Genomic DNA, 25,417 nt, shown 5'->3' on the forward strand with positions numbered 1-25,417 from the left:
TGCGGTTGCCCTTGGTAACCAGGGCGGGCGGGGCGGGCGGGGTGGGGCGGGGACAACGAGAGGTGGAGAAGCCCAGCGGGAACGCGCGTGCGTGCCTGTGTTGGGGAGGCGGGTGGGCGGGGACTCGAGCAGCTAGACACGCATGCGTACCTCGCCCCTCATGGTCTCCCCGCCCCTCCCTGGGGGCTGACCGGCCTCGCGCGTGCGCACGCGCGCCGTTTCCCCGGAGGCGTCTGGGTGTGCGGAGCGTGCGCGCGCGCGAGCGAGCGAGAGAGCGAGCGAGGTTGGGAGGCGCACCTGTGAGGTGTCCCCTGAGGAGAGGGCCGGTGGGCGCGCGGAGTCCGCGGCCTAGACGCGCTCCCCGGCCGCACTTGGGAGTGAGTTGGGCCGGCCGACGGTAGCGTGTGTGTATGTCTGTCTTGGCTTTTCAGGACCGGGCGCGGGCCGGGCCGGGCCGGGCCGACGAGCGGGCTGGGGGTGGAAGGCGGTGGAGTCGGGGGGGGGGGTGAAGAAAAGGAAAACAACCCATCACTCAGCCGGGCCTGGGCCGCGGGAATGGCGGGGAGGGAAGGTCAGCGCGGCGCCCGCTGCGGCACAGGCCCGGGGCGAGGCTGGAGAGGCCCCGCGGGAGCTCGACTCCCCGGCCGGGCCCCATTGTTGTCGGGGCCGAGGCGGGCGGGCGGGAGCGCGGCAACCCTGGGAGCCGAGGGCCGCGCCCTGGAGCGGATCCAGGCGGGTCCCGGGAGGGCGGTAATGGCCGCGCGCGATCCCGGGCACCGGGGGTCGCGGAGCGGCCCGCTGCATGGCTCTGTGTCCCGTCGTTTTCCAGCACGGCACAGTCCCGGCCGAGGTCTCCCAGCATCCCGCCGAGGTGATGAGGACCTCCGCGCTGCCCCAGCAAGCCCGGCTGCCGCCGCCGGACGCCTCCATTGTCTGACCACCGCCTGGGCCCGGCTCGCCGCAGGTAAGCCGGCCAGTGGTGCGCGCAAGTCCCCTGCCGCCGCCGCCGAGCCCCACTCTCCCTTCTCCCTCAAGGCCTCCAAGTCTTCAGCCAGGTGGTCGCTCTCCGCGAATTCGGTCTTCTTTGTGAGACCTTACTGGCCAAACTCCCCGTAAGTCGGTCTGGGGGATGTGCCTGACCCGTCGAGAGTTTATAGTGTGTCTATTGCAACAAAGGAGTCCCGGGATTGGAAGTCACAGCCCCCAAGCCAGTGACTCCTTGCCAGGACGGTGTGTGCCCTTTAAAGCTGTGTCGTTCTACAGGGGTGGAACTCTTAGAGCGGGCCTGGCCTCTACTTACTCGGTAGGTGTGTGCTTTCCCAGAGAAGAAAAGTAGTGACCTCTTGATTTAGAAATTAATTGTAGATGAGCAGAGAAAGATGTTTTCTTGTAAAAGTGAATGTGTCACCGATGACAAGTCCATTAGCCCATCCTCCAGCACGTGGTGTGTCTCCTAGATCTTTTAAAGGTTATTTGATGTGAGGGCTTTCCATCATGTTGAGTGCTAACTGATTGTGCATTTTTCCATTTTACCATATAATTTTTTTTTCCAGAACCATGCCCTGGTGCTCTAGAGTTTGGCTCTGTCATTGCTTGTTTAGTCATGTCTAACAGTTGATGGCAATTGAAGTTTTAATTTTAAAGAACAACTTTTAAAACTCAAGGAAAAACCTAGAGTCATTCTATGGTAAGATGGAATTTAATTGGAGGAAGCCACAGAACCATGCTAATTGTAGGATAGAAACATTTATGATGGGGGTTTCCTTGATTAGAAATTTGCACTCAGCCTTCCCTGAGGGGATTGCAGACTGTTCTTGTGCTTGTGACCTCGAGGAGGACACTCAGAGCCTCATTTTCTATAAAGGTCTGCTGCACAGACCTCACTGAAGCCATGCAAAAGTTGGGAGAGTGTAAAGCAGTAAACAGAGACTAGTTTTATTAGTCTTGGTGATACACAGGTCCCCCCATGTAACTTGTCATTTTTTTTTTTTCATCAGATGAGCATAGTATAGACTACTTATGACTACTTATGAAGCTTTTAAGTTTTTGAACCAGTTACAATTTTTATGAAATGCTGACAATACTGTGTTTGTAATGAATATTTTACAGGGCCCATTTTTTTTCTAATGCTTTTCTATTTCTTAAAAAAAAGTAAAGCACATTAAATAGTTGGCTGTATCAGAGTGTCTGCAATATGCTTAGCTAAAATCTTACTTGGACATTTAAACAAACTTATTTCTTCTTGTTGTACATTTTCTGTGTACTTCCTGTGACCACAGAAGGTTCAGGTTACCTTAGTCCCTTTCAGGAAAAGGGACTCCTTTGTAGGTGCATTAGAAAGTTTTTCCAGCTGAGATAGTGATGAAATAGAGTAACATTTTAAGATACAATCAATTAACATTTTAAAATACAATCAATTGAGTAAGCACCTTTGGTAGCTGCAGGTTTTTGTTTTGTTTTTCATTCAGATACATGTGAGTTCCTAGAACAATGTAAGAAAACTAATTTGTTCTTGTTCTCTTAGAGTTTATAGTTAGATAGCACCTTCTGTGAGAGAGCATACAAAGGAGGACCACATTTTAGATTGAGGGCCCCAAAACAAGGTTTAAGTTGGGATTTGAGAGATGAGTAAGCCCTGGTGTCAGTATAATTTTCCAAAAGAGGAATTGCATGTGGGAAGGCCTTAAAGGGAGGGAAAGTAGTGCTGTTGTACAATCTAAGGCACCGCTGCATGGTGGTTAAGGGGAGAATGTGACCTTAAGGGGGTGGGGGGGTGGGGGAGGCAAATCATGTAGGGCCTTCACTAGAAGGGCAGGTTAGAATTTTTTTTTTTTGGTTTTTGGAGACAGGGTTGCTCTGTGGCTTTGGAGGCTATCCTGGAACTAGCTCTTGTAGACCAGGCTGGTCTCGAACTCACAGAGATCCACCTGCCTCTGCCTCTGCCTCCTGAGTGCTGGGATTAAAGGCATGCACCACCACCGCCCGACTAGAAATGGTTTTTTAAACAACCTCTCTAGTTGCCCCACATGCAGAGAGTTGAAGTGGGAACACCACACTGGCCATTTCACTGTGCTCTTGGAAAAAGGGCAGCCTGTTCCTTAGAGCTCATAGTGAATTTGCAACACTAAAGTGAAGCCAAAATAGAAGGCTTGATTTTTTTTTTTTTTAAGACCCAAGGTTTTTGTTTGTTTTGTTTTTTTAAAGATGGGATTCAATAAAAGCAAGAGCAAAAACACTTTTCCCCCTCTCTAGGACCTTCTAAGTGCCAGGCATGTTCTCTGTCGTTGGATATATGTTCCCAACCAAAAAGGCACTTTAAAACACATATACACACATACACACACACACATTTTCCAGAAGATCTGGGTTCATTTCCCAGAACCCACATGACAGCTCACAGCTGTCCAGTCTCTTTCCTCTTTGGGCAGCAGGAATGCACATGGTACGCAGGCAAAACACTTACACATATAGAATAAAAATAAAGAGCTGTCCAAATTTCATCAGTGATACTATACAGAAAATATTTTTTTAAAACATACACTAAGCAAGTAGAAAAATTTGTAGAAACCCCTGATGGCTCCTGGGGGTCATCAGTGTGTATAAAACTGACAAGATCAGGAGGAGCTGAAGACAACCACGGGAAAGCTTGGTATTTCTGTATGGGGGGATAGTGTGTTGGCTTAGAAAGAGGTGGCCTGGATAGGTGTCTGTAGTGCACTATTGAACAAAGACACAAACTTCATTCTATTTTTGTAATATACAAAGCAAAATAATTATTATGTTTGGATAAAAACAGAAGGATATCTAGAAGTGACCAGGGAAAGTATTCTGCAGATAATCATTGGGAGCCAGTTTCCCTTTGTGCTTTTTCATTTCCTGGTGTTTATATGAACATTAACCTGTAGTGAAGAGGCTGTAAGTTCTGCCATTTAACACAGAAAAATCACTGTAACTCAGAGATCCTCCTGCCCCTGCCTCTTGAGTGCTGGCGTTAAAGGCATGCGCCACCACTACCTGTCCTGCTAAAAGAATATTTTTAAATATAGTAAAAAAGCTTTATGCACAAAATATATAGAATGATCTTAAGGGTTTAGTTGTAAAATGGTGATGATATATTTACTAGATAATGCTGCCACTTAAAATATATACCAAGGAAATACCTTAAAATGCTTACAACTATTACTATAGGAAAACTAGGACACACAGCTACAGGCATGATATAAATACACAAAAATTTCAGTAATCTTCCACTAAAACCTGTGAATGAAAAACTGACTCTAAGAAATTAGATGAAAATCTTAAGAATTGTGAACTTTGGGTATTAGGGTTTTGAGCTACTTGGACATAAATCTGTCCTTTTATAGTTTTAAGTTGTGTGTATTTACAATGAAATGTTTAGTTTTACAAATTACATTATATTGGGGACCTGTTAGCTGCATAATAAAAGGATGTATCCTTTCTTTCATCCATTCATTCATTTATTTTGAAGCAGGGTCTCGTATAGTCCTGGCTGTTTTGAAACTCACTGTGTAGACCAGGCTGAACTTGAATCCTCCTTTTGCTTCCCAAGTGCTAGGATTAAAGGCGTGTACCACCACACCCTGTTGCATGTTCTTTTAAAGCCATAGACATTTGGAAATTACAATGCAAGTGGATGGGACTCATTGAGAAATTATAAGCAGAGTAAGAACAACCTGATGTTTTAGAAAGGTTCCATTAGAGTGGGTGAGGGAGGGAAGGAGAGAGGCTTTGGGAGAAATAGGTGGAGTAAATGTGTTTAGAGAAGCCTGGTAAGATAGAGGGTACAGGGTTTGGTAGATGAGGCAGATGGTGTGGGCTTCTGGCTTGGACAGATGAAAAGATAGAGGGTTCCATTTAGCAAAATAGGTGCAATAATGAGACTTAGGCTTGGATCCACTGAATTAATGGTCCAAGAAACTATATACAGGTCACAAAGCCTTCCTGGAGGCTTTGTGAGTGATAGTCTCTTTGCTTTCTGAAGTGTAGTGCTGAGCTCCATCATTGAAGTTGTTTCTCTGTAGTAATTTGTTTTTGAAATATGATTATACATTGCAAATTGTTTAAGCCAGGGCATGTCTGTACAGCTTAGCCTGCATTGTTGATGGAATTGTCAGATGGAATTATTGCAGATGTTCTGACTGTGACTTTGGGTGATGTTTGAATAGTCTGGGGTACTTTGGGCATTAGTGGCCCTGCTTTCAGTCTTCTCTGACAGAGTAGTGTGTTAGGGTGATTTCTGTAATGCTGATGAACTGGTAAAGAAGGGACAAGACATAGAATAATCTTAAGGGTTTAGTTGTAAACGCTTAAGCACTCTGGCCTTGCTTCCAGAGGGCTATGCCAGCTTGTCCCTTAGAGGACAGGTGGGGGTTTGGGAGTTGGTCATTTTCTTTAAAGGTCACATCTTTAAGATCAGGTGAGCCCATATGGAGCATAGTGAAGATATACTGGGCCAGAGCTGGGCGTGTATGTCCCAGAGGACAAAACCTCTTTCTGCAAAGATAACCAAAAAGTTTCTGGGAGAGGAAAGAGGATGGTGTCACCAGTTAGAGATAGAGCATAAGGTTGGTGTGAGGGGCTTTCTGAGAAGTACAGCATAAAACTTGAGTTTGTGTTAGGGCCTCATACAAGGGTCAGTGTGGCTGCACTCTGCCCAGTCTACTTCTGTTTGTCCATCTGCATTTGTTGCCTCTTTGTTGTATTCTCTCTTCTGAATGTGACCTGAGTTTTCCCATAGTGGCCATGTCAGAAGGTGCTCCCAGCCCCTCATAGATGCTGGCTTTGCTGCACAGGTGTGGATTCTCTTGGAGGTACCTGTGGCTTAGCTCAGTGTTGCTCCTCCACTCCTGTTTAGGGGTTCATGGCATTGAGTCTACAGAGTAGAGTGCTTGACTGTATGAGAACCTAGCTCAGTGTTTGGGGGAAAGTGAGATGAGACTGCTCTGAGGTCTCTGGAATTGGAAGTTAGGAAATTTCGTGTGGGGCGGGAGGGTGGGGGGTACTTTTAAATGGTCTAGAAGTTTGATAAAGGGAGCAAGGCAAAACAGTATTTGTTAGGTTGATGCTGATAAGCCCAGGTTTAAAGTAAAGTCACATGTCCTTGTTGGAGAGGAGATGGTGAAAGAGCAGTTTTTTGGTTTTCTTTTTTTTATCTTGGTTTGGTCTTTGGCGGGGGGGGGGGGGGGGGGCTAAGGTTGCATGTGGGACAAACAGCCTCATGTATCTCAGGCTGGCCTTGAGCTCACTAAGTAGCTGAGGATGACGTGCTATTTTTATGTGGTGCTAGCTGAGTACTTTGCCAAATAAGCTACATACCCAACTCTGGAAGAAAAGGTTTTTAAACAAGTAACATTTACTTTCAGAGATGTTGGGAAGGCTACCTGTATTTGGAATTTGTGTTGTTTCTGGACCTGCTTTCCTCTTTGGAACATGTAACATCTCAATAATGTTATTTCAAAGCTTTTTTATTTTTAATAGCCCTACAAGTTTATAAAATAACCATAACTTATTTCTACATCTAAAATAAGATGCAGAGTAGCATGTTCCATACTGTTGTGACAGCTTATGAGAAAGTGTGATAGCCAGGACAGAGCTCTGCCCATGGGGGGCTGTGTATCCCCATAAGTTCACAGTGAACCAATGAAAAGAATCAGCAGCCTTTCTTCTGCAGAACCAGTGTTGCTGTTTCCCTGGTTTCCCAAATCATCTTCATACTTATACTTTAACATGTGGTGCTGATGTGAAACACTCCAGAGTCAGTACTGTTCCTGTTGTCAGTTCTCTGTTAATCTACCTTCTAATTTGGTGTACTGTGTTTCTTGCTTAGAACTGGGTGCTAAGCCTCAGCTGGAACCCAGGAGCCTGCATGAAAGCTACATGAATCAACTGCATATTCCCAAGGTATTTGGCAGCCAAGTAGAGGTTACATTCCAAGTGACTTTACCTGGGCTAAGCTGTGGATGGCTGAGCTGTCTCGGAGCTGGTGTTAGAGTACCCTCTAGAGGTGCTGAGATGAACTTTTTTTTTGTAACAACCAGTTGGCACTCGGGCCAGATGGTTGAAACTGGCAAGGATATGAGTTGAGAATCGAAGTGGACTTGAAATGGGGTTACAGAGGCTTGTTAGGCCAGCTGAGGATGGAGAAGTTTCTACACCTAGAGAAGGATGCTAGATGGAGGCAAAGGAGTATAGCCACCAATAACCTGTGAGAAAAAGAGCAGAAGTGGCCCTTAGTTACTAGGGGAAAGTGGATTTGAAGGGTGTCGGCAGTACAGTGGACGGAAGGCAAGGCAGAAATCAGTCCTTGAGCCCAAGTTGAGGAGGGTATCTGGCTACTAGAGAAGGATGTGGGGGGTGTACAGTGGTGTTTTGCCCACATGTATGTCTGTGTGAGGGTGTCAGATTCCCTGGAAAAGGAGTTACAGACAGCTGTGAGCTGTCATGTGGGTGCTGGGAATTGAACCCAGGTCCTCTGGAAGAACAGCCAGTGATCTTAACTGCTGAGTCATCTCTCCAGCCCCTTTTAAGAAAAGGGGTATATGTGTTGTCGGTATTCTTGGGACTCAGGGCACCCTCAGGAACAAAGGCATCCTTTCCAGGATAGTTGACCTTTCTTGTCTTTCCCAAGCCCTTGAACTCATTTTCTCCTCTTTGTCTTCTGCTTTCAGCTTCTTGCTGATGGGTTCACCTTTTTTCTGACTGGTTTGCTGCTGTTAGACCTTCTGCAGCACTTATGTACTTGGCAATCTTCCAGGTTCTTCTCTCAAGCTGCTACATTCTCTCAGGATTGTTTATATTCCTGAGAAACAGGGAAAAGCTGATTTTGTTGGTGCTTTTGATTGTTTTGTTTTTTGTTTTTCAAGACACGGTTTCTCTGTGTAGCTTTGGAGCCTGTCCTGGTACTCACTCTGTAGACCAGGCTGGCCTCGAACTCACAGAGATCTGCCTGCCTCTGCCTCCCGAGTGCTGAGATTAAAGGCGTGTGCCACCAATGCTCGGCTGGTGCTTTTGATACTGTTCCAGACACTGCCCTAGGTCACAGTTAAAGTATGGAGTCAGATGATTGCGCTTGTTCTCATGAGCTGAGGCACTTAGACTGTATGCTCACTCAGGACCAGTGTCAGAATTACGTGCAACTCCTCCAATATAGCATGTCCCCAGTCCCCTTCCATCTGCAGAGAAGTTGGTGTGAAACTGTCCCTGATGTACTGAAGGTATTTTCTGTTTGCTTTGACAGTGTAGAGCCTGTCCTTGGCACTAACAGTCCTGTTTATCCTACACATAAACACTAAAAATGCTGTGGCCGTTTCCATCAGCAGTGTGGCCACCTGCCTGTCATGTGTTTCTCTCCCTAAAGTCTCAGAACAGTTTAGCATCACCCCAACTTCATAACTTAACAGGGTGAATACATGGTAGCAAGTTGATGCTGAAGTCCTTTGGTATCTTGTCATACCTCCCAAGAAGGGTGAAGTTCCATGCCTAAAAACAGACCTTGAGATTTCTATCCAAACTGCCATGGGTGAATGGTGGGGAGTGAGTAAGTGCAGCAGTGACAGGGCCTGGGCATTCACAGTGATGCTTACAGTTTGATGGTTGGGTCATCACTGCTGGATGCGTTTATAAACTTCATCCTGTTAGTGCCTTGTAGGGTCTGGGGCCTTCATTGTAATTCCTTTCTTTACTTTCAAGTAAAGGTTACCTGACAGGGAGGGTAAAGCCAGGCCAGGAGTCCCTCTCTGTGGCTTGAGTTTGTTGTCTACAGTGCTCCTCTGACCTGAAGCATCAGTGCAGAGCACCATTGGTTTTTTCCTCCCTGGGCTTCCTGCCAGCCGAGTCAGCCATCCAGCACCCATGACCTCCATCTCAGTTGGATATAGTTCCCTACAGGAGGATCACTATGGTACTGAGAGAAGTTGTACAGACAGCCTTGCTTTTCTTTCCCATAGGTTTTTTTGTTTGTTTTGTAGCGTGAATTCTAATTGGTTTTAATAATAAAAACCCTGGGTCAGATATAGGGGTTAATGCTGAAAGATCAGAGAAGTAGAGCAATCAGCCACTAGTTCTTATCTCTACTGAATTCTCAGACCAAAGGGGCAATCCTGTCTCTACGAATCCTCAGACTGAATGCTCCCATAGTTTCACGAGTACTCACTTTCGTGTTTTTCGTGTATTGAACCCTATATGCTTACACAAGCTCCCTGGTATGACTGGTCTGTCCTGTCTTGTGAGCTCTTCGGATTGCCCATTCACAATACCCAGTTCTTAAAAAAATACCTGTGCTCCTCAGCTTTCAATGATGTAAGCCTGGTGCTTTTGTCCTCTCTCTGTGTCTAGTAGGACCCAGCCACTAGTGGCCCTGAGGATTTCTGTCACTGTGGTCAGCTTCACCATTTGTCCAAAAGAGAGAATCTCCTTAAAGTATTTTAATTTTATGATTTAAGTGTCCTTTGTGGGTAAGCCACTGCACTTCTCTCCCTGCACCAGTCCTGAGTTCTGCTTAACCTGTCTTAGGTCAGGGTGCTCACTGTCTGGCTTCATGTTTAGGGGACATAGACTGCTTGTGCCCCAAGTGACAACAGGCTTCCCTATGTATATTCACTTTTTTTGTTGTTGTTGTTAAGTAGTGCAACTGAAGAGTTATGACCCAGGTATAGCAATAGCCCATGCTAGTGTTCCTGAGTCAAGTTATTCATAGAGACAGAGAAATGGATATGGAAGGTGGAGGATGCTGGTGGTGAAGGAGGTCAACTTTCTACTTTGCTGAAGACTGTCTTGTCTCCCTGGCGCTGGCTGATTTGGGCCCATGCTTTTCTTCTGCCTTTTCCTGGCAGTGGCTGGAGTTTTCTAGCCTATTATCCTGGGGCCTAAATTGGTCTTATCCCTTTGGGATTCACTACTGCAGCAGTGGAGGAAGGAAGCTGGGTTACTATGTGAGTCCAATCAAGACAGGGAACTGATTTGGCCTACCTCTCCATCCTTTCTTTTTACTTCCCACCATCCATCCTATAGGGTGGATAGGGTTTACCACTCTGGAGTAGGCAGAATACAGAAGGAGACATTTTTATACTGGCATGCCCTGATCCTTACTAGGCCTCCTAGCCATACCCTGAGGAACTTCTGTTTTATTGGTTACCCATCATACTCTTCCTTCCTAAGGGCAAAATAGATATCTCACCTTTTAATGGGTGTTTGGGTGAAGTTGCACCTGGCATAACCCCAGCAGTTTTCATAACTCTGGTTATGAAGCTGATGGGGACAAGTTACCAGTAGCTACATAGCTAGTTAGTGTTCAACCAAGGGTTTGAATTTGGGTCTTTTGTGTATAAGCCCTCTGCCCTCCAGGTTATTCTGGTGTTACTTACACATTTACTAGGTAGAAAAGGGAAATTTAGTCCTGTGTATGCTATCCCCAAAGGCTGTCATCTGTACAATACATTACTATTTCTATAGGTGGTGTTGAAGAGTGAGAACAGAGGGGATGGGGAGGGGGCAGGACAAGGCTTTGGGGTGGAGGAGGAGCCTGAATTACTGAAGATGAGCTCATAGCCTTCAGAAACCTTTGCTCACGAAGTAGCACAATTGGCAGACACCAGAGTCTGTTATACGCTAATTAAAGTACAGGAAATAAATAAACAAATATTTGTTTAGCCTCAACTGTGCTCTAGGCACTCTGATGAGCACTTTCCTTTTTGTTCCTTTCTGTAATTATCTCAGGCAGTCACTGGAGATGTTATTATCTTATTGTGCAGATAGCCTGAGATCAGCCTGGATCACACAGCAGATGGCAGTGCTCAGACCTCAACCCAGCTGTGCCAGCCTCTAGGACATTTCAGCAAGATTTTGCTGAGGGAGCTGTAGATAGACACCCAGGGCTTTCCATCATGTTCTTAGCACATGCACTCATCTTCACTCAGAAGAGAAGTTGGCCTTATTCCCTCTCTAATTTCTGTCATTTTCTGAACCCAATTTCATAGTCTTTGTGGAAATTTCTAGTTTAAAAAAAAATGAGACAACCCTTTATATCTTTTTTTTTAAGATTTTTACTTATTTATTATGTATACAACATTCTGCTTCCATGTATATCTGCACACCAGAAGAGGGCACCAGATCTCATAACAGATGGTTGTGAGCCACCATGTGGTTGCTGGGAACTGAACTCAGGACCTCTGGAAGAGCAGCCAGTGCTCTTAACCTCTGAGCCATCTCTCCAGCCCCCCCTTTATATCTTTTTTTCCTCATTGGGTTAAGGCCTCTGAAGTACATCACCTCCAGGACAGTGAAGGCATCTTGTCCTTATGCCTCTGAAAAACCTATAGCCCAGGTTCATTTCTGTTTATTATGAGCAAAACCAGGGAGCCTAGACTTGGAGGTATGTAGGACATGAAGAAAGAGAAAGGAGGGATGAGGCTTCCTCTTTGCCAGAAGGTCCTTCAGTGGGCCTCAGTTCATGGTCTACAGTTATACAGGGTGACTATAGCCAGTAGTGGCAGATCCAGATAATAAGGCAGCAAGAATGACATCAGATCTTCTGTTAATAAGGGAGCAAGGTTTGTACACTTTAATTGATACGATTCCAGAAAGGGTGAAAGATAGAACTTGCTTGATGTCTCCAGTCAGATTGTAGAAGCCCACCCCATTTGACAAGTCTAAGAAGCAGCCTAAAGGTTTCAGAACCTAAAGTGTTTGAAAACACTTAGAAAAGCATCTTCTGTTACAGTGGAGGCAGGAGGGCACTTAGAATCCATCCAGGAGAAGCCTACTGTTAAGGGAACATCTGAATCCTTATGACCCATTGCTGAGATACTGCCCAGTGGCAGCCAGCTACAGGAGAACAAGACAAGTCTTTAGCAGAGTTGAAAGTGGACTTCTAGCATAGAAGGTCCAACCATACAAAGCATATTCATGAAACCCTGGTACATGCTGAGACAAGTCTGAGTTGAACTCAAACTTAACTCTGAATATCTGGCTTTCAGTATTTGTAGTTGGCCCTGAGACGAGACTATTTTCCTGCTATGACAGACAGTACACTGAGAAAGAATGGTCTGGCTCCAAGCCTTCACAGTTGACATCAGGTGTGTTGCATAGAACTGCAAGCCTTAGCAGCTGTATTAGAAAAGTTGGGATAGCTGGTGAACCTTGTAGGTGTGGCCTCACTGTGATTTGTGGGGCAGTGATCCAGGACACATCTGATGTGACTGATGAGAAAGGAGAGAGCTAGTGTCATCAAGTTGGAGTGCAGAGCCTTCGGTTCTAAGAAGGGCTTCAAGCCTCTCTCTCAGCTGTTGATCGAGATATACACACAGAATTTTGTTTGTGTGTTGTGGATGGGGATAAGCCAATGCTGCCTGCATCGTGTCCAAGGCATACAGACTCTTATTACTGGCTGCTCTGGTGGTGAGTCTTAGCCCTGCTGCTACCAGCTAGCTACATGGGGGTTGGTGAGAACTACTCACTGCTTATGGAACTTTGTTTTCTGGGCAGATGAAAGCAAAGAGTGAAAGTACTAGAATGGAAAGGGGAAGATTAGGGGTTTGTGAAGTATGTTAATGAGATACTGTACCCCTTCTCTCTGAGTGCATAGGCAGAAGGAGAATCTAACTTTTTTAGAGTGAGACAGACTTAGGAGACGTATGGGTAATATAAAACATACACATCACTAACAAAGAGACATCTATTTTGTGCACTGTCCCCAGATCATAGTGTGCCTTTTCCTTCTTTAGTAGTTTTTCTGGCTGCTGTGGGATGATGGTAGCCCAGCTCCTTCTGAAGCCTCAGGGAAGCTACAGTTTTGTCTCCTCCAGTGTCTGGGGGCAGCCAGTAACCTTGATATGCCTTGGCTGGCGTGCACATCTCAGTCTCTGCCCTATCTCCCTTTAGTTGCTCCTATACCTATAAGGATGCCAAGCTTTAAGAAAGTTAGGGCCCACCTTCATCAATTAAATCCTCATCTTAACCAGGTCAAGGGCACATCCCATCTGTGTTAAGTATGGGATTAGGGAGATGCCAATGCATGCCATCTCCTTTCTTGATAGAACTGATGGTGCTACAAGAGTGTGGGCACTTGGTCCTGCAGTTAGAACAAGGGGTTCTGTTACTGAACTGTAGTTGGGCTACATAGGAGAGGGGCTTGGGACCAGAGCGGGTGTCAGAAGAAAAGCCATATTGAGGGAATAGAGATGTCAGGAGCAAGACTCAGATGATTCTGGGAAAGCAGCATTGGAGGGGTGTTGAAATGGAAGAGGGTGTCCCAATCACAGAACTCAGAACAGCTTAAGTACTAAATCATGTTTGCCTAGAGCTCTTACTCCTGTAAGACTGCACTCCCCCCCTGGAGAATCCCATCTGTGTTCCCTGCTGTCAGTCTGCCCTTTGGGACTAGCTCTCAGTGCCTTCCTGTCTCTGAAGATTGAGACATTATCACTGGGGGTCTTATAGTGGGAATGGTTTTATTTCTTTGAAATTCCACAGAGAAGTCCTGTCATTTCACATGGAGTGTGTCTTTTGCTGGTGGGAGCTTTTTTTTTTATTATTATTATTTTTATTATTATTAATTCAAGTTAGGGAACAGGCTTGTTTCACATGTAATTCCCCTCTCCCTCCCCTCACCCCCATTCCTTCTCCCCCATGGTGGGAGCTTTTGAATAAGGTTCTGCTTCTGTTCCACTCCTTGCCTTCCCCACACTGAGCTTCTACTTTCCTCCTAGAAGTGCTCACCCATCTATGCTCCTGGGGGGAGGCCTCTCCCGGAGCCTACTTAAAGGATTCTGGGATTGGCATGCATGCTGCAGTCCTCATATTCTCTAGAGCAGGCCAGTGTATTCTGTGTCTTAAGAGGTAAGCAACAGGGCTGTGTTCATCTCTTCTGCTAACAGCTGTCTTGTAGGCTGGCAGGTATGATGGCTTTTGAGTATCACAGCTACTCATCAGCATGCCCTGGGGAAGCTGGGATTCAGGATCTTCCAGCACAGCCTTCCAGTTCTCAAAGCTGCTGTGACTCATTATACTTCCCCACCCGTGTATCACCATCTTTCTTGGAGTCCTCCCCAGCCACTGTGACACCATCTGCAGCTGTCAATGAGAAAGATGACCTGGTAGCTGTTTCCCTCTGCAGTGTGAGGAGTGGTTTCTGAGAAGTGCTGCAGTAGAGAAATGCTCAGCATGTATGCTTTTCATTTTTCTTTCTCCAGAAACTGCTCCTAATACTTTAGATGGCTGATTACATATCACATGCTCTGTGGGTCTGACTCTTGAGTCGAGTGAGGTATGATGGACATGTCCATGACCCTGACTTAGTGAGGCTGCTCCCACACTCAAGTGTTTCATAGACACTCTGCCTAGAGTGGAGTTATTGGTACTTCAGAGTGTCCCATAGCTAGAGAGCTGCAGAAAGCTTGCAGTGCTTTTAGATTCCTTAAAAGCATCATTTTACTTGACTTTTGAATAATAGGGTCGTTGTCTTCAAAGTGCTGCAGATGTTTCTGAACAGTCCCATTTCAGATGCCCTCGGGGCAATGTGGATCTCAGGCAGAATTGTGGCCTTTCACTTGCAAAAGGAGGTAAAGAGTACAATGGGGGGCCGAGGGAGTATACACATATGTGCACATCCCGTGTTAAGTCATTATTCTCTGGACATGCACAAAGGGAGCTGGCTGCAGGTCTGAGGGGGTACATATAGATGGTGCAGTAGCTGCCTGCCAAGTTTGGCGAAACCACATAACATTCCCAGCAGGTGGAGGCTCAGAACAGTGGAAACCAGGTCATGACCTATATCCATGTGAGAAGGCAGAGATCTGGATGGGCAGGCAGAGACTTGTGCAGTTTGTCCTTCTGATGTGTCTGTTAGAAAAACCCCATCTTACAGAAAGCTAGCCGTCAGCATTTCTTCCCTAGCACCTGAGTGGCTGAGCCCTGGAGATAGATCCACTGGTGATCTTTTCTCCTGTTTTAAAACAGCCAGTGCTAGCCTTTCTTCCTGCCTTGTTCTGTCTTGTAAGGAAAAGCTGAGGATTTAGGTGGGGAGGAACCAGAAAGGACAGTCCCAGCATTGTGTTTGAAAGAGGTATGTCTGTGGAGTGGGAAGGACTGCAATTAGAATTTGATCATTACAGGGTGTCAGGCCATGTAAGCTAAGACTCCTAAAGAGAAGGAAACCTGGGACAGAAGGGACTTGGTGAACAGAACTGGCAGGAAAGCAGGAGAGGGATGGCAGACAATCGTAGAATGGCTGGGTCACAGAGAGGATGTTTACAGGAGTACATTAGACCTGGTCAGTCATGACAAGTAAAGGCTGTGGGATGGGGACTATTCCATGTAGGAGGTGACAACTGGAGCATCCTGAGTCCAGACTCTTTGGGGAACTTCTGCTGGGTCTTGGCTGACAACTGCTGGGGTTGAAGAAATCCTTCTCCAGAACAGTCAGGAAGACATTCCATAGAACCATAGAGAGGATAAAACAGAGTGTCAAATAGAGGAGAGCAGTCTGGATGCTAGCAGAGGCCCTTGTCCTGGGCACATGGGGGAACTTGAAAAGAAATTAAAATACTGGTGAGTTTATATCTGGGACTTTCAGAAAAATAGGGAGGGGCTAAGTGTCCTTTTGAGATTTATGAACCCGATGAAGTCTGATGGCACTGTTTGAGTGCTCAGGATCTTGTCCAGGTAAGTAGAGAGCTAGTTTCAGAAAGACTGGGACATTGTTCAGAGTGGCATGAAAGTTAGCAGCTAAGTGGCTGAATTGGAGCCTGTGTCAGGTGTGATAGCATGGTGACCCCAGGAAGGTTGATTAGCGTGAGTTTTAGAATAGAGTTCCTGGTAAGGACAGAGCCTGGGTGCCACCATAGGTGCTGTGGCAAAGCAGGGGCACTGTGGGAGCTGAGCTAGAATGGCAAGTGGGAAAAGAGTCAGCTAATATCTCAGTGGTAGGACTGGAGATGCTGTGAGCAGAGAAGACTCCATGGTGTTTGCTAGGCAAAATGCTGGGATATGGGTATTTGTGGGCAAAGGACAGTTTCAGTCCTCATAGCGCAGACACATAGGCTAGCCTTAACCTCTCTGTCATGTGGGATGCTATGGCTGAGTTGCATGGATTGTTCAACTGAATTGTGAGAGTGCTGTTGTATGTCTTTCTCAGGGCTTAAGAGCCCCTTATTCCAGCAGTCGTATATGCAGAGGCCTCTCAGGCTTTTTATGAAAATTTCATATGAACTTAAAGTAAACAAAGGAGGAAATGGACTCCTAGGAACCTGAGTACCACCTGCTGCATGTTCTTGTTTCTGGTCATTCCCAGAGCTAGTCTGTGATGACTGCTGCTGACCAATTGCTATTAGTCTTGGCAACCTGAACATGAGTGTCTTTTTTTAATAGAACAAAGTACAGAGTACTGTAGCCTTGAGCTCTCAGAGCCAGCTCCTTTTAAAGGCCATATACCTTATCTCAATTTGTAAAATAGATGCAGAACTGTGTTGGGACCTGTATGCCAGTTCTGGTGCTGAGGGAGGACATGTCTAAATCCCTTTCTTTTCATTCCATTCAATATATGCACTTCATTCATTCAGTTTCCCATCTGTGGAAAACCATCATTTTCCCACCCCTATTCCAAATACCATCAGCTCTCAGCTCCTCTGCACATAACTTCCTATTATCGTCTAAGAGTTACCTCCCAGGGTGCCATTCTGCTACCCTTACGTGGCTAGCCAGGCTGGTTAAGTTCAACTGGTGGGTTTCTGGTTTCCTCTCAGCCACTGGGGACAGCTGTGTGCCTGTTTGGAAGTCCTGGCCTCTGCCTGTTCCATAGTGGCTGGCTGAAGTTGGAGGCTTGTGTGTGACTGTAGCTTTCCAGGAGTTTAACTGGGGTTCCCCTACTGAGGTGTCCGTGCACATACAGCATAGTTACAGCCTACCATCCTCCGCTTCCACCTCAGAGAGCTGGCATCCAGTGTTGGCACCTACATTCTCCTGGTCCCTACTCCACAGTGTGCTACCTCCCCAGCTGCTGCTCTGTGGAGACTATGCACTCTTGCTCTGCATTACTGGGTGGAAATTATGGGCCTATGTGGAGAAATCCTCAGATATTCAAAAGTTCACCTTTTCAGTCAATAAACTTAAATTTACTGGTCAACTGTGTGTATACCAGGGAACATTAAAGGAAGCTGTGTTTCCACTGCCACTACTAGCCCTTCCTCCCCAGCCTGACTGAACAATTTTCCAAGCAAAGAGTCTGTCGCTCAAGTTCTGCCTCAGGCTAGATCTCATTTGGAGTATCTGTGCTTGTTCTGTTCTCTTCTCCTGATCTTCCTTCCTTGTAGCTAGGAGCTGAAGCTTGTATGCCTGTGGAATGAGGAGTGCAGGTGTAGTAGCAGCAATACAAAGCTGCATGCTTTGTGGCCTGACAGCCTCTGAGGGAAGTCTGCCATCACCCGTTCCCCATCCACCTTTCCTGTCTGTATCCTAGCATCAGAGTCCCCTTTGCAGTACCACAATCTAGAGCCTCTCTTCTTGGTATCCTTTTCTGGCATTTAAGATTCATTTCTTGACTTCTTGCCTCACGGCACCAGTCCTCAATTTCACGGCAGTGTGAGCTCAGTTTGAGCAGGCAGGCACACCAAGTAGGCCTGCTGGGTACTGGCTAAGTCTTGAGCATTCTGGAAGCCATGAGCTTTTAAACCTGCAGGGTTCTGGAACTCACTGCTGCTCAAATCATGGTACATCACTGAACCACACCTTTGCCTATGAAGAAGGTCTAATCTGCGGAACTTTGCCTAGTATTTAGGCCTTTGGCTGGTTCCCTAGTACATTTTCTGAAATTTCACTTGCTTTTTTGTCTTTTTGTTTGTTTTCCTAAAAACTATGTATGGGGTTGGCTCAGAGGAAGGCCAGATGCTGCCTTCCTTTGTCCTCAGTGGCTGCCATAGCCCTGCCTTTCTTAGCTCAGAATTCTGAGATATTTATAGTTCATGCTCCTGGGTGCAAGCTCAACTGGAGACTTGAGCTATTTGGGGTTTCATTAGTACATGACACCCCTGGGTGGTGATGTGCCTGATCCTCAGCCCTTTTTGCTGTTGCAGAAGAACCTGAGGTTGGGGGGTTGGGGGGGCACTTCAACAAGATGCACAGTGTTCTTCATCGTCCTCTTCTGTACTCTGGATTCAGTGGCTTGAAAGGATTGCCTTTTGTGCTTTTTACTTTGCCTGCCTTTCTTTTTTCTTATTTTGCTTCTGAAGCATCATATCACCATGCTACTCCTGTGGACTTCAGGGTGACCCAAGACTAAACATTGCTTTATGTAGTACAGTGGCATTTCCATGTAGGTACAGTGTCCATGTATTTAAGCTATTGGTTTATTTGTATCAGGTTCCAAGGGAAGACCTGCTGTTGTATGATAGTCCAGCTGTCTTTGAGCCAGAGCCCCACCCCCTGCACCTTTGGCTTCTTGCTGCAAACAGGGTAACTGCCTATACGGCCTGGCTCAGGTCTCTCTGCCTGCTCCCTGGCAACTTACTCAAACAGTACAGAGGTTCAAGTTGGCCTGGGACATTGTCCACTGTTTTATTATGAGGATCTCATGGTCCTGACACTTTGACTCAGAGCAAGCCATCTCTCTGCTGACATTTTGGTCACTATGTACCCTGTCTTTATATGGAGCAATTATTAAGTGTCATTTTAGGGGCTGTCAAAATGGCTCAGTGGTTAAGTAATCTTGCTGCTCTTCCTGAGGGCCAGAGTTCCCAGCAACCCTACATAGCTCCCAACCACCTGTAACTCTAACTTCCAAGGATCTGACACCTTTTTCTAACCTCTCCATGGGCACCAACACACACACAAACACACACATAGTCATTAAAAAAATAAACCTTTTTAAAAATCTGTTGTTTTGTGGAGGCTTTTAAGGGTTGTGGAGGTGGCTCAGGAAGTAGAAGCAGATGCTATGCCGGCACAAAGACTCAAGTTTGAATCTGCAGAACCTTGGTATAGCTGAGCATGGGCACAAGCGTGTTAGTGTGTGTCTGTAATCTGAACACTCATACATGAAATGGGAGGTGAAGACAGAAGACTCCCACAAGCCTGACAACACACAATGACAAAACAAAAGACTGTCTCAAAAAAGGTGGAAAGTAAGGACCAACTCTAGAGGTTTTCTCTGACTTGATGTGTCTCGTGTCACATGTACACACGGGGGGGGGGGGGGGGCAACTGTGCCCTTTTATTCATTAATTGATGTAACACTGTATAAAATGTGTGAGATGAAAAGATTGCTGACATAGCCTCAGATAATTTCCAGTCGGTGATTTGGGGATTTTGTTTCTTTTTTCCCCTCCTCATCATTCTATTTTTGTTCCTGTGATTGTCAAAAGCCTGAAATAAGACAATGGCAAATGTTTTCCCATCTGTTCTCTAGAATGAGGCAGCCCCAGTGGGGTATAAGCAAGGGTCCTAAAGGATCATGGACATACTTAGTAAGCACTAACTGCCAGAGTGTGGTAGTAAGCAACATGCTGAGTTCATTCCTCAGTACTTACATCTCAGTACAGGAGGGATCAAAGCCCATGGAAAGAAAATAATTACAAGTTGTATGTGCTTTGAAGAAACCAAATAAGATTAACGTTGAATTCTACTAGGGGCCTCCTTTACTGAGGGGAATGGGAGCTGACATAATCACATGGGATAGTAGATCCAGTCCTGGGAACAGTAAGTATGGAAAGGCTGTAAGGCAGGCTGCATTTGGGTTGTGTGAGAACTGAAGAGGAAAGCAAAGTACAGAAAGCAGAGAAGACCAGGCAGTTCATGAAGGGCCTCAGTGCCAGGGTAAAGATCAGATGTTACTAGCCTGCAGGGAAGGCCTTGAGGATGGTTCAGCCCGGGAATGTTTGATACTGACATGTTGTGTCTTCTTTCTCGAATGTGGGATCAATCTTTCAAAGCAGAGATACTTTTTCTTATGCTTCTGCAGGATAGCTATTCTTTGAACTTGCTTATGGATATTGGGAGGAGTTCTCTTCTGTCAGATTCTCTCCTTAATGTTCAGATAATTGATGAACTGCTGTAATTGATCATGTACTTGGCCTATAACAGGAGCATGATATCTTCAAATTCTCTTCTCAGACCTGCAAGTCCAAGAGACGTCCGTCCCTCTGGAAGATAAGAGAGCTTCCTCTTCAGGATCAAAAAAAAAAGGTGTGTGTGGTCATCCTCTATACCCCCCCTCTGTTTCATTTAAGTAACATTAATCCTGAGATCAGTGGATGTTTCTGGGCAGAAAGGATGTTGCATGTTGTTTATTGTTTGTATTACAGAAAACCAGCGTGCTGCTGTATAGAGTCCCCAGGAGCAAGACTGGCTGTGCCTGGAGCCAAGGAACCTTCATGCTGTCAGGGCCTGTCATCTGATGGGCAGGAGGCAGAGCGACATTCTGACTCTTTTTGGAGTGCTGCCGGGGCTCACCATCAGCTGGCACCTTCTGCCCTGGACAGACAGATCAATACACAGGCTTTGTTTTATGGGTGAAAAGTAGAAGAGTACTGCACATCAGAAAGAATCCAGGGGCTCAAAACAAAGGCTTACTCCTTCCTGCCCCTGGAATGTTGACCACAAGGGATCTAAAGGAAAGAAAGCTCTGTGCTGATGAGCTATGGGATTCATATGAAAGCCAGTGCGACTTTGTAATCAGTAAGAGCTGAGTGAGGAACACTATGCAGGAAGAAGCCTTCCACAGAAAGACAGGCAGGGAGAAGCTGAGGCTGATGGTAAGCTTGCTCAATAGAGCAAGCCTGAGATAGACTGCCAAGATGGCAAAATAAGAGGCTTTATGAAGTAGCAGTCCTGGAACTCAGAGTTGTAAGGACACTTTCTTCTCTAAGTCACGATACCAAATAGGAAAAAATGATCTACAAGTGCCCCATGTGCAGGGAATTTTTCTCTGAGAGAGCAGATCTTTTTATGCATCAGAAAATCCACACAGCAGAGAAACCCCATAAATGTGACAAGTGTGATAAGGGTTTCTTTCACATATCAGAACTTCATATTCATTGGCGAGACCACACAGGAGAGAAGGTCTATAAATGTGATGATTGTGGTAAGGATTTTAGCACGACAACAAAACTTAATAGACATAAGAAAATCCACACCGTGGAAAAGCCCTATAAATGCTATGAGTGTGGCAAAGCCTTCAACTGGAGCTCCCATCTTCAAATCCACATGAGAGTCCACACTGGTGAGAAGCCGTATGTCTGCAGTGAGTGTGGGAGGGGCTTCAGTAATAGTTCTAACCTTTGTATGCACCAGAGAGTCCACACTGGGGAGAAGCCCTTCAAATGTGAAGAGTGTGGGAAAGCCTTCAGGCACACCTCCAGCCTCTGCATGCATCAAAGAGTCCACACTGGGGAGAAGCCCTATAAATGTTATGAGTGTGGGAAGGCCTTTAGTCAGAGCTCCAGCCTCTGCATCCACCAGAGAGTACACACAGGGGAGAAGCCCTATAGGTGTTGTGGGTGTGGGAAGGCCTTCAGTCAGAGTTCCAGCCTCTGCATCCACCAGAGAGTGCACACGGGAGAGAAACCTTTTAAGTGTGATGAGTGTGGCAAGGCCTTCAGCCAGAGTACAAGCCTTTGCATCCACCAGAGAGTACACACCAAGGAGAGAAACCATCTCAAAATATCAGTTATATAATGATGTTTTGCTAAGAATTAAAAATCTTAAACCCATAAGTGCCACTAGGAAGGAAACCCCAAATCCACCTACATTGACCCTGGGAACATCTACAGCAGTCCCCAGAACATTCTGAGGAGGTTTAGGTGAGGTTATGTTTTTCTGAACTTGGGATTCTTTGTATGTGCCCAAGATAGAGTATTGTGTCCCTGTCACAGGTATGGTGTTTCCTGGGATTCTGAAGACAAGCCTCAGCAGTTGAAATAATCCTCAAAACTCAAGAGTCTTGCTCAGCCTCTGAGTCACCTTCTATCTGTGCTGTGCTTCCAGGCAACACTAGACTCCCCCTTTTGGAGCACATGCTCCTTCCTCTATTGAAGCCTATCTACTGGTCAGTGCATTTAAAGATGGACAGCTCCCTTGAAGGCTGAGTCCTGGTATTTCTGAGGTTGCCATTTGACTCAACCCAGACATAGCTTTCCATACATCCCGTTATTTCTGAATCCACCTTACCTCATGTCCTCAGAGTACCTATAACACCTACCCCTTCCTAGATGGCATTAAAATTCATTTTAGATTTTAGGAGAGTCAAGATATGCAGTACTCGGCCGATCAGAAAATCACTGGCAGATGTACATGCTCTGGAACTTTAGTTTGTGGACTCTGCTAATCACTGTGTCTTTAAGTTAGACTTATTTTCTAGTGGCTGTGACACATGCTTTAACTTGAATTTTTTTTTTTTTTTTTTTAAGTAGCTGAATGTATATATCAGGGAGGAAGAAGCAAGCAAACTGAGCTTGTCTGCTTCAAAACTGACCCTCTTGGGCCCCATTTATAAGTGGTGGGGTTCCCTACCAGCTGGGGAGGCCTTGGGAGGGCTGACTGGGGAGTCATTGAGGATGAATCTGTCATCTCAGGCAATAATGTATAGGTGTCATCATGGATCACATACAGTTCTTTTTAGGCATGAGTGTATTGGCTAACCCATCATCATCATTCATTCACTGAGTATTTATTGAACGTCTCCTGGGTGTTGGACATGTACTGGGTGCTAGGAATGCCACTGGATCATGAAATTCACCTCTGGAGGAAACGGGATAAGGAAGTTAACACATAAATAATGTAGTTTGCAGTAGTGATTAAGTGGTATGAGAAACTAGGGTGGTGTGTAGAGGGGGGTGGGGGGCCAGGTAGCAAGGGTCAGGAACTCTGCGCTGAAGGTGCTGGGGCCAGGTGAAGGGAGCAGTGACAGTACACAGTACAGGTGCTGCTGGCTCTGGGGATGAGATGCGGGTGTTGGAGGTAGTTTGCTGGGAGGGGAAGCACTGAGCCATGAGCTTAGTGGCTAGCATTTATGGGCCTGTTGTGTTTGTTTTGTTTCTATTGACTGATGCTAAAACTCTGGGGGGAACTCAAGGGATGTTGAGAAGACCAAACGTCCCCAGTGATACCAACACAAAAGCTCCTGTCTCAGTTTCCTTCCCATTCCCCTTCTTGGTCTCCCTCATGCAGTCATTTGCTCAGGAAGTCTTTGGGAAACTAGTGTGACCTGTAAGTCTGAAGTGGATGATTGGCTTGGTGGCTTCTGTCGGCCATTTAAGACTGAAGAAAGAACTTCCCAGATAGTCAGAAATATGAGACTGCTTTGTTTTTCTCTGCAGGTTCTGTTTTTGTTTTTTTTTGCTCTTTAGATGTTAGGCTGGAAGAGGCTTTTGTAAAACTGAAGCCTTGGTATGTCGAGGAGGCTTTGTAGGAGCACAGTCAGTGGATGGGGTTTAGGGACATATCTGTTACCATGCATTTCAATGCAGACATCTTCAGGCAAGCCTCTGGCCAGCTGCTCACTGCCTTTCCCCTCTCCAGAGAGGGCTATCGGTTAACAAAGCCCCTTCCAGGCCTCACAGCCACCATAGCAATTTACTGTAGTGTCTTACACTTCAATGTCACCACAGCGTGGAACATTAGAGGAAAGCCTAGATTTTTAGTTGATAGAGAGCCAGTTGAAATATCATCAATAGAATTTTAGTTTTAGGAAAAATTGGTTTGATTTGTAGCTTTATTACTATTAGGTATGTAAGCTTGGGCAAATCGCTTAATTTTCAGGTCTAGTTTTCTCACAGAATGAGGACACTGGACTAAAGGATTTCCCAATTTCCAGCTAGTCCTAGAGTTCTATATTTCTACATAGTTGAATTATTTTATCATGCTGTTGCTGGGGAATACAACTAACACTTTTGAAGCTACTAATTTTATGTCAAGCTTTAAAGTCCATAATTGTTATCTTCAGAAAATATTATTTGACCTACAGTATGTCTAAATCAATTTAATAAAATCACTTTATAACAGGGCCCCATGTTTCCTGTGTGGTATATGAGTTCAGTAATCTTAGAGCTTGGGATTGGCTGTCCTTGTGCTGTAGAGTAGATTTTCATACAAAATTTAATGTTAAAATGTTGGTAGCACTCATTCTGTGTGTGTCATTTCTGTCGTCTGCCTGGACCCTGGGGCATGTCTATGAGCCCATTCTTGTTTGTTCTGACTGAACCCTTAGTGCACACTTGGTTAAGAAGCAAGAGCATGTGCGTGATATATTGTGAACCAGCTATCACCTCCGAGGAACAAGTTACATTCAGGCCCCTGAAATGGAAGTGACAGCTTCCCACTCTCCAAAGGGAACAGAATTGGGAAGCGATGATAGTGGGGCCCTTCTGGTGCCTGGGTACAAAATCCTCAAAGAAGAACTATGTTACAGGATGCACCTAATCTGCTCAGATGGTGTGCCTCAAGGGCATGGGAGTGGTGTACTATTTGACTTGGGCCTGCACATGTCCCCATCTTTATAGCCAGTTTTCTCTAGTATTTAGAACCACACACTCAGCTGTTATTTTGTGCTGTTGCTGTTATCTTGAGAAATCTGAAGTAGTGAATAGGAGGTGAGGATCAGAAGCAGATGGAAGGGTGCTCAGTAAAGGGAGATGTGATCAGCTGACCCCACAGGACGAGAGCTAAACAGGTACAGGTGAGCCAAGACCATGCAAGCAACCTTTCACAGAAAATTCTCCAAATACCCAACTCACCTAATGGCGTGCGTGCGTGTATGCGCTCGAGCACATGCCAACAAGGATGAGACTAAAGTTTCCATCTGGGTGGAGGATGAAACCTGTTTTCTGAATAAGGCAACTACATTTGCAGTTCTTGTGTAGGTGAACTTTTGCATTCCATTCTCTTTGTTTTTCTCAGGACAGGGTTTCTTTGCATAACAGTCCTGGCTATCCTGGAACTTGCTCTATAGACAAGTCTGGCCTTGATCTGCTTGCATATGCCTGGGATTAAAGGCATGGGCCACCTAGCTTTACATTCCATTTTCATCTGTGCTCTGACATTTGTATATCCTGAATGATGCTTCTGGGAACATGTTCCCTCTGAGTCCCATTTGCCCTCACCAAGTTTATTGGCCCTGGTCATGGTCTGCCCTGAATCAGTGAGAGATTGACAGTCTGGGACCTGTGGGGTGGCTTTTGGACTTGGTGTACAGAATTTTCTGTTTCCTAGAGAAGGGTTCTGATACATTTGAAACTAACAAACACCGACTGAAGAAGCTTCTGGTTGGGTCACAAGATTAGTCCTGGCAGAGACCTTGGATAGAGGGACACCTGATAGGTCCACCCAGTCATAGATCCTGGAACAAATAGGAAATGAGGACACCTGCTGCAGTTTGGATCATGAATGTCCCCAATGGTGCTCATGTTAAAAGGCC

The 25,417-nt window shown here is 45.8% G+C and overlaps 1 long non-coding RNA gene across 5 annotated transcripts; it reads left to right on the forward strand.

Moving 5' to 3' along the window:
• Positions 1-210: 210 nt before the first annotated feature.
• Positions 211-24,008, forward strand: LOC103161548. 5 transcript variants are annotated; one of them, XR_003485057.2, is made up of 5 exons: positions 211-377; positions 830-964; positions 6,848-6,921; positions 20,119-20,190; positions 20,310-24,008. It is a non-coding gene; the product is annotated as a zinc finger protein 664 (long non-coding RNA). The 5 variants fall into 5 exon arrangements; XR_003485054.2 differs by lacking the exon at positions 6,848-6,921 and having other exon boundaries at positions 211-408; XR_003485056.2 differs by lacking the exon at positions 6,848-6,921 and having other exon boundaries at positions 211-404.
• The last annotated feature ends 1,409 nt before the right edge of the window (positions 24,009-25,417 follow it).

The sequence above is a fragment of the Cricetulus griseus genome, chromosome 4, assembly GCF_003668045.3.
Source record: "Cricetulus griseus strain 17A/GY chromosome 4, alternate assembly CriGri-PICRH-1.0, whole genome shotgun sequence".
Classification (NCBI taxonomy): Eukaryota; Metazoa; Chordata; class Mammalia; order Rodentia; family Cricetidae; genus Cricetulus; species Cricetulus griseus.